Source organism: Engraulis encrasicolus, chromosome 22 (genome assembly GCF_034702125.1).
Source record: "Engraulis encrasicolus isolate BLACKSEA-1 chromosome 22, IST_EnEncr_1.0, whole genome shotgun sequence".
In the NCBI taxonomy this organism is placed as follows: Eukaryota; Metazoa; Chordata; class Actinopteri; order Clupeiformes; family Engraulidae; genus Engraulis; species Engraulis encrasicolus.
In genome coordinates, this window is record NC_085878.1 from 29,832,026 (window position 1) to 29,841,416 (window position 9,391).

At 47.3% G+C, this 9,391-nt stretch overlaps 1 long non-coding RNA gene across 1 annotated transcript; it reads left to right on the forward strand.

Moving 5' to 3' along the window:
• Positions 1-630: 630 nt before the first annotated feature.
• LOC134438782 (uncharacterized) lies at positions 631-7,025 on the forward strand. The gene is made up of 3 exons (XR_010032656.1): positions 631-753; positions 878-1,232; positions 6,948-7,025. It is a non-coding gene; the product is annotated as an uncharacterized LOC134438782 (long non-coding RNA).
• Positions 7,026-9,391: the final 2,366 nt, after the last annotated feature.

Here is a 9,391-nt window from a genome sequence, read left to right on the forward strand (position 1 = left end):
ATCACAACAATTTTTCTCTTTCTAGGTTCGGTTGGTTGCATGCAGATTGTGCCAGATTTATCTGTCTATGGTCTAAGCATGGGCTGTGCTAATATGCTATTTGTGCTCTTTTTTTCCCCCAGGTCAACCGCAGACAGGGTCCTTCCACAACCACATACTTATGCCAGTAAAAGCTACAGCTTTTCTCCTCCGATCCAAGAAGCCTGGACTGCAGTCACCATCTCAACACACCAACCAAGAGAAAGGCGGATGGCTCAATTCAGTATGTAGTTCTGCAAATGTTCTCAAAGGTCTTCACAGCCCCCCATGGTGCTGAATGCATTTACATTTATTTTTATAAGGTAAAAACAATGCTGATTACAGAACATAACTTGGGCCATGAGTGAAATTTGAGGTAGCAACCATCACCTGATGGTGAGAGGTGGTCCTAAGATCAGAGAGAAGCAGGTTGAAATCCCATCCTTACCTCTCCCTACCTACACCTCCATCCACAGCTGAAGTGCACTTGAGCAAGGCACACAACTCCACTTTGCTCCTGGGACTGTAGCCAACACCCTGTAAAACCCTGCTGTGTAATTTGATGTAATGAAGCCCTAATACAGTGTAACACATTGCTTGTTTCAGATATGGAAAATTGCAAAAGTTCCAGGACATGAAGGCTCCATACTGTGAACGTCAACCTTCAGGGCACCGTCCTGCGCAGAAGACTTTATGCCCCGAGAGGGATGGCTGACAGCAGACACTCACAACCAGGTGAGCCCAGATAAAGGAGTTATTTTTGGTGTCCCTGCCCCAACAACCCAGGTTACTTACATTTAAAATGTCACTGGAGCTACTGTTAGATATGTGATTTCTAATTCTGTTTATCTTTTTACAGCACAGACGCCTCCAACCTCAGACTAGGCCCTTCACAGTTGCTGCACTTACCCACCTTCCCCGAGTTTTTGTGTGGTAATGACAACTGTAAATATAGCATAACGTAATGCACCGGTATCTAGTGTCATGTGTAATACATTGTTTAAATTGTCCATACATTTCAATGACTGTAAATATTGGTGGACACAATTTGACTGTGTGGCTTTTTTTATTCATTCTCTGACTGAAAATGCATGGTTACATAATTTATATATTCCACAAGACCACAATCAGAAGATTATTTGACAGGTTGCATTTATTTTCTATGTATAAAAAAAACAAAGGTAACAAGACAAACATGGTTCCAAACCAAAAAGGTTGTTACAACGGTGAAGAAAAATCCGGGTTTGATACCCAACTAATCTAAGAACTGGACTCAGATGCAGATTTAACGAAAGGTTCAGGGGTTTTAATGAAGTTCAAAAGCACAGAAGATTCATAATCCACGATTTTCAAAGGTAAAGCTCCACAACGAAAAAATCCAATAATGAAGGGCAAAAAATAAAAATAAAGTTCCAAAATCCAAGTTCACAAAGTCCAGGTAATCCAAAATTCAAATAATCACAAAACAAAAGATATATTCAGTATAGTGTCTCTTTAAAGTAATTCTCCTCAAGCAAAAGTTCTTCAAATCAAATATAGTCCAGAGCAAAATATTCCACAGAGCAAAATGAAAAAAGCTTTAAACAAGGATGGCACAGTCACTCACCGAAGCAGCACTGCAAAGACTCAGTGTAGAACAAAGGAACAGGTAGCTAGTAATACCAAACAAACTTGCAATCAGGCAGGCAGCGATGGGCTACAGGTGGCAGAGGCAGCGAATCAAAAACAAGGGGCGGAGACATAGCACATGGCAAAATGGATCAATGAAAACAAAAACAAACATGATCACACGCCCACCAAAGAAGAATAACAAGTCCACAATGGCCACTAGATGTCACAATAGTCCCAAAATCACAACAATGTCCCGAAATCACAACAGTACCCCCTCCCTTAGGAACGGCTCCTGACGTTCCCAGGACGATCAGGATGCCGACGGTGGTACTCCCGGATAAAGTCTTTGTCAAAAATGTCCACGGATTTGACCCAAGAACGTTCCTCCAGGCCATAACCCTCCCAATCAACCAGGTACTGAAGCCCACCACGCACCCGGCGGGAGTCCACCAACCGCCGGATGGTGAAGACCTGTTCACCATTGAGGACCCGAGGGGGAGGGGGGTCTTTGGGGGCAGGGGCATGGGGCGATGAGAGCACAGGTCGCAACAGCGACACATGAAAGGTCGGGTTAATCCTCAGGGAACGGGGCAACTGGAGTCTGTAAGCAACAGGATTGACTCTGCGGACAACCTTGAAAGGACCAACATACCGGGGGGCCAGCTTGCGAGACTCCACCTGCAGGGGGAGATCCCTGGACGACAGCCAGACCCTCTGGCCAGGCCTGAAGTGCAGGGCAGGTCTGCGTCGTCGGTTGGCCTGGGCCCGCATGGCCGCAGATGTCCGCAGAAGCGTCCGGCGAGCCTTCCTCCACGTCCTCCTGCAGCGCCTCATGAAGTGGGTCACCGACGGCACCCCCACCTCCTCCTCCTGTTCTGGGAACAGAGGAGGCTGGAAGCCGAACTGGCACTGGAACGGAGAGATCCGGGTTGCAGAGGACTGGAGGGTGTTGTGGGCGTACTCCGCCCACGGCAGTTGGGAGCACCATGTGGACGGATTGTCCATCGCCAGACTTCTCAGGGTCGCCTCCAGCTGCTGATTGGCCCGCTCCGTCTGCCCGTTGGACTGGGGGTGGTAGCCGGAGGAAAGGCTGGCAGTGGCCCCAAGCAGTTTGAGGAACGCCCGCCACACCCGAGAGGAGAACTGGGGCCCCCGGTCGGTCACGATATCCTGCGGCAGACCAAACACTCGGAACACATGTTCAAACATTAGCTTGGCGGTCTCAAAGGCAGAAGGTAATTTACTTAATGGAATGAATCGACAGGCCTTAGAAAACCTGTCTACTACAACAAGAATAACAGTATTACCTTCAGACTCTGGCAGGCCGGTGATGAAGTCAGCAGACAGGTGTGACCAGGGCCGTTTAGGGATGGGAAGAGGATGCAGCAATCCTTGGGGACGCTGACGAGGATTTTTGCTGCGGGTGCATACACGGCAGGCCAACACAAAGGAGCTGGTATCCTCCTTCATCTCGGGCCACCAGAATCTCCTCTCCAGGAACTCCAGTGTTCTTTCGATTCCAGGGTGCGCAGTGAGATGGGTAGAGTGTCCCCACTGCAGAACTTGAGAACGCACTCGTTGAGGAACGAATAGACGTCCGACTGGACCAGTTCCGGGATCAGGTTCCTGTCGTTGTGCCAGCTTCACTGTGGATTCAATGCCCCAACGGACAGGGGCCACAATTCTGGATCTCGGTATGATTGACTTTACCTCCTCTTCTTGGTTGTTGGCCGTAAACTGTCGTGACAGGGCATCCGGTTTTCCATTCTTAGAGCCTGGTCTGTATGAGAGGGTGAAGTCAAAACGGCTAAAGAACATGGCCCAGCGCGCCTGGCGAGGGTTTAGACGTTTTGCTTGTTGTAGGTATTCCAAGTTCCTGTGGTCAGTCCACACCAGAAATGGATGCTGAGCCCCCTCCAGCCAGTGTCACCACTCTTCAAGAGCCATCTTAACTGCTAGGAGCTCGCGGTCCCCTACATCATACCTGGACTCAGTAGGGCTAAGGCGATGCGAGAAAAAGGCACAGGGGTGCAGTTTCCCTGAGCAGCGCTGGGAAAGGACAGCTCCAACTCCAAGGTCTGAAGCATCAACTTCAACTACAAAGGGTTGAGTGGGGTCTGGCAGTACCAGTATGGGTGCAGAGGAGAAGCGCTGTTTAAGGTTACTGAAAGCTTTCTCGGCCAGGGAATTCCAGCAGAATGGGCCACCGTTTTTCTTGGTTAGTTCAGAAATGGGTGCTGCCACAGAGCTGAATCCTCTAATGAACTTGCGATAGAAATTCGCAAAGCCTAGGAAGCGTTGAACCTCCTTGACAGACCTGGGGGTGGCCCACTCCCGCACAGCCTGTGTTTTAGTAGGATCCATTTTCACCTCTCCACTCCTCAGAATATATCCCAGGAATGCCACCTCATTCACATGGAACTCACACTTGGAAGGCTTCACATACAGGTGGTTCTTCAGGAGACGTTGGAGTACTTGCCGCACATGCTGATGGTGGTCCTGCGGGGTCTTCGAGAATATTAAAATATCGTCAAGATACACAAACACAAAAATGTTTATCATATCTCGCAAGACATCATTGATCAAAGCCTGGAAAACTGCCGGGGCGTTGGTCAACCCAAATGGCATCACCTGATACTCATAATGCCCTGATGGAGTATTGAAGGCAGTTTTCCATTCATCGCCTTGCCGCACTCTGACAAGGTGGTAGGCATTGCGTAAGTCCAGTTTGGTAAAAACTGTGGCACCCTGTAACAGGTCAAAGGCTGTTGACATCAAAGGTAGGGGATAGCGATTGCGAATAGTGATCTTATTGAGGCCCCGATAGTCAATGCAGGGACGCAATCCTCCATCTTTCTTGCCGACAAAAAAGAACCCGGCTCCAGCCGGCGATTTTGAGGGCCGAATAAAGCCCGAAGCCAACGAGTCTTTTATGTAAGCATCCATGGCTTGGCGCTCTGGTAGGGACAGAGAGAAGATTCTTCCTCGGGGTGGCATGGCACCTGGCAGCAAGTCAATAGCACAGTCATACGGTCGATGAGCAGGGAGGGTAGCGGCTTGGCTCTTACTGAAAACCTCCTTCAGATCCAGGTACTCCTTGGGAACATGGGACAACTCGGCAGGATCAAGAGACTCGGAAGGCAGGGGCAAGGATCTATAAAAAAGGCATGTGGCATGGCATGTGGGACCCCACTCCACTATGCGACCAGAAACCCAATCAATGTGTGGGTTATGGAGGTTGAGCCAAGGGTACCCCAAGATCACAGGAAACTCGGGTGAGCGAACAAGATACAGGGTAATCTCTTCTTGATGAGCATCAGACTTAAGAAGTAAACGGCTGGTCGCTTGGGTTACTCTTCCATTGCCCAATGGTCGACCATCAAGGGCAGTGACAGACAAAGGAGAGTCAAGAGATTGTAAGGGGATATTAAGCTTATGGGCTAAGTCAACATCAATGAAATTCCCGGCAGCCCCAGAGTCTACCAGAGCTCGGCAGGAGTGAGAACTCTCCCCCCAAGAGATGGAAACTGGTAAGTAGACCCCCTGACCAGGAAATTCGGGAGAAAGTGTGGCGCCCGTCAAAACCCTCCCTCGGCTGGACGGGCCTGGTCTTTTCCCAGAAGCTCAGGGCAGTTGGCTCGGAAATGATCAGGCTTTCCACAGTAGATGCAGCATTTTTCTCTTCTTCGGCGCTCCCGCTCGGTTGCTGAGATGCTGGTGCGTCCGATCTGCATTGGTTCTGGGGTGTCAAGAGATAGTGGCGCAGGACTCCAGGACTGACCAAGGGTGGTAGAATGGTTCTGGCCGGGGATTTGGTCACGGCGCCGCTCTCTGAGTCGATTGTCAAGACGCATAGCATGGGTAATGAGGGTTTCCAGGTCACTAGGGCAGCCTGCAGAAGCCAGTCCATCCTTCACTGAGTCTGACAATCCATGGTGAAATGCTACTACAAGAGCAGCATCATTCCATCCACTGACCGCAGCCAATGTCCGGAAGGCTATGGCGTAGTCTGAAACGCTGCCTTTGCCCTGGCGGATATTCATCAGTTTCTTGGCTGAGTCAGTGCTCGAAACAGACTGATCAAACACTCTAAGCATCTCCTCTGAAAACTTCTTAAAGTCTGAGCATTCCGGGCCCTGCCTCTGCCAGACGGAAGTTGCCCAGGCTCTGGCTTTGTCAGTCAGAAGAGTGATTACATATGCTATCTTGGCTCTTTCAGTAGCAAAGGTGGATGACTGAAGTTCAAAGGTGAGATCACATTGAGTTAAGAAGCCACGACACTCACCAGGCTTGCCACCATATCGCTCCGGAGCAGGAAGACGAGGCTCTGGACCAGAATTAGTGGGTGTCGGATTAGCTTGGTTCTGTGCTGGCTGGTTTGGGGCTGGCTGGGTTGGCGCTGGCTGGGTTGGCACTGGCTGGGCATTTGTAGCTCCGGTTGCTTGGTTTGCCAACTGTTGAATTGCATTGCCATATTGCTGCAGCAGTTGAGCATGACTGTCTAGGGATTCTCGTTGGCTATTTAGAACTTGCCCATGTGTGTCAAGGGTGCTCCCAAAGCTGGTTAAGGCCGCCATTATCTTTTCATACTCTGACACAGTGAAATTAACTCCCGCTGAACCATCTGCTGAGTCCATAATGACTGAGTCTTTCTGTTACAACGGTGAAGAAAAATCCGGGTTTGATACCCAACTAATCTAAGAACTGGACTCAGATGCAGATTTAACGAAAGGTTCAGGGGTTTTAATGAAGTTCAAAAGCACAGAAGATTCATAATCCACGATTTTCAAAGGTAAAGCTCCACAACGAAAAAATCCAATAATGAAGGGCAAAAAATAAAAATAAAGTTCCAAAATCCAAGTTCACAAAGTCCAGGTAATCCAAAATTCCAATAATCCCAAAACAAAAGATATCTTCAGTATAGTGTCTCTTTAAAGTAATTCTCCTCAAGCAAAAGTTCTTCAAATCAAATATAGTCCAGAGCAAAATATTCCACAGAGCAAAATGAAAAAAGCTTTAAACAAGGATGGCGCAGTCACTCACCGAAGCAGCACTGCAAAGACTCAGTGTAGAACAAAGGAACAGGTAGCTAGTAATACCAAACAAACTTGCAATCAGGCAGGCAGCGATGGGCTACAGGTGGCAGAGGCAGCGAATCAAAAACAAGGGGCGGAGACATAGCACATGGCAAAATGGATCAATGAAAACAAAAACAAACATGATCACACGCCCACCAAAGAAGAATAACAAGTCCACAATGGCCACTAGATGTCACAATAGTCCCAAAATCACAACAATGTCCCGAAATCACAACAAAGGTGAGATGTATAAATGTACAGATTAATTCTCCTACAGATAATGAAAAATAATAAAACTCTGCACACTGCTGGTTTGTGTGTTTTATACCGTACTCTGTATAAACCTTTTATATTGCTCTAGAGGAGCAGGGTAACCCTGGCTAATCCTGGGTATTGTACTGTGTATTACAACGTCAACCCTGTTCAAGTGCCCCATACTGTCTGTAGGCTGCATGCCTGAAGAGTCTGTTTCTCTCACCTGGTCCTACATCAGCCCAAAGTCTTCCATCAAAACTAAGAACACCACAGCATTTCCTTTCAATGTTCATGGGCATCTCCTTACAGATTGCGCAGAGGCGCCCGGTTGGTTTGCTACTGGGCTGTGGCTGTGGAGCAGATGTCATGTGCCAGGTCGAACATCAAACTGGGGTCACGGGTCAGGGCACGCTGCAGTAACCGATGGGATTGCTTCAAATTCAATGATTGAATCAAGGCCTGCAAAGCAATAAATACATTTTATGTAGTGCATTTTCTATTTGATGATGGGGGCTAAGTAACTCTATTGACAATAAGACCGATATGGACATAAGCAATCATTATTGTGTATATAAATAAAGATGTGCCAATTGTACGCATACAACGTTTTGCAGTCAATTTCTTACAAACTGGTGTTGTGCCAGGGGCACACAGATGTATGAAGTAGAAGGGCTTTCATGGATGTACTCGAACTACCACTGGTGTTGTGTACCTACAACCATGTAATATCACACTAGTACTCATAGGAGTAGAAATATTGTAATGGGTGTTATCACAACAGGTGTACTCTTGTAGCCTACTCGTGTTGCGATATAGAGTACATGTTGTGATAACATCCATTACAATACTTACACATCTGGAGGAATACAGCAGGACATATGTTATTGTGGGATGAATGTACATCCTACAGTTAGCAGGGCGTCAATTCTGGTGGAGTCTTCCTAATATCCCCGACCACTGCTGTGTCTATCTTCCTCTCTGGCCATCGGTCCTACTGGGCTGTTAGGTCATAATGATTGTGATGGGCCAGGAAATTCAGAGCTGGAGCTCTCGTCGTGGTCGTGGAATGTCTAAAGCATATGAAAATATCGTCAGCCAAAACAATTTCATTAGCGTTGATCAGTTCGGTTGTTTTTCTTTACTCCCTCTGTTTCTGTGTCTGCGTGTGCGACAACCCAAGTGAAATCTCCCCGTAGTAGGTCTAAGATTCGTACATAACTGACGTCCTTGCCTAAAACACTACGGATTGTGGTGTCGGGTGTATATAAATACAATAGTAAAATGTATATTGCTGTACACATCTATCAAAATAAATCCATGTCAGTGGCTACTGGCTGCTGTGTAGGGATGACAGTATAGCATCTGTCATCAGTGTTAGGAAGTTAGAATGAGATATCTAAGTAACATCAAGTCCAGTTCAATAACTAATCTAGTATACATCTACAGTACTGTCATCAATATTTCTTGAAATGGCAACCATGACGGCCTGTGCGTTTATTGTGATGTTGAATATTCTTACCGTAGCCGGAGACAGTGCCATGGTTGGAACTTGAAGTTAGCTTGGCTAATCGATTTGACGTGGCTTAGCCCCGCCTCGTGAGCTCTCGTGGGTTCCCGGGATAATCCGAACACTTGACAGACTGCATGCGCGTTCATGTGTTTAGAAGGCGTGGCTTTGAGGGGAGGGCTGAAGGGAGAGGCGGGCTGTGTATTTTCAAAAATATAGCTCACAGGAACCGTTTTTCAAAGATCTCCTACTCTACCTTTAAGTAAGGGTTAACGTTCGGCGAGAAGGTCGCTACCGTGGAATAGCAGCACGACAGAGAGAATCTTTAGACCCCGACCACAAAGCGACCGACTCGCCGAAAGTTAACCCGCTTATTATATGGATATACTTAAATGATTCACACATGGCGGGGACATTTCTTTAGGCCTATTTAATGTTAAGTCTATTATAGTTTTTAATGTCAAAAGATTATTGCTGCGTAAAACAAAACAGTGCCGTTGGGGAACACCGCTAGGCGCAACAGCTAGGTAGCCAGGACAACAGGTGTTGTCTATCACAGCAGCTGATTAGAGTCTTGTTGAAAAGTCGCTTTAGCAGTGAAAAGTCTTGTTGCCATTGACAGCGGTCTGTTATAGACCAACCCGTCCGTTATCGAAAAATAACAGACGTGCGAACGTTGGGGAGCCCCGTTGAAATGAATGGAGCATTCGACCGATGACGTCACACCATATAATAATAATTAATAAAATAGCACCACAAAGAGTTGCCTTTTAACTCAGCCACATACAGTAGCCTAAGTGCCCAAACCGAATGCATGCCACCATTCCGTTTAAAACCGGCTTATTCCTCACCTACAGAAACTTTAGGAAATTAATTGCTTCCTCACTTCAGCATGTTATCCAACCAGCGATGATAGCTCCAA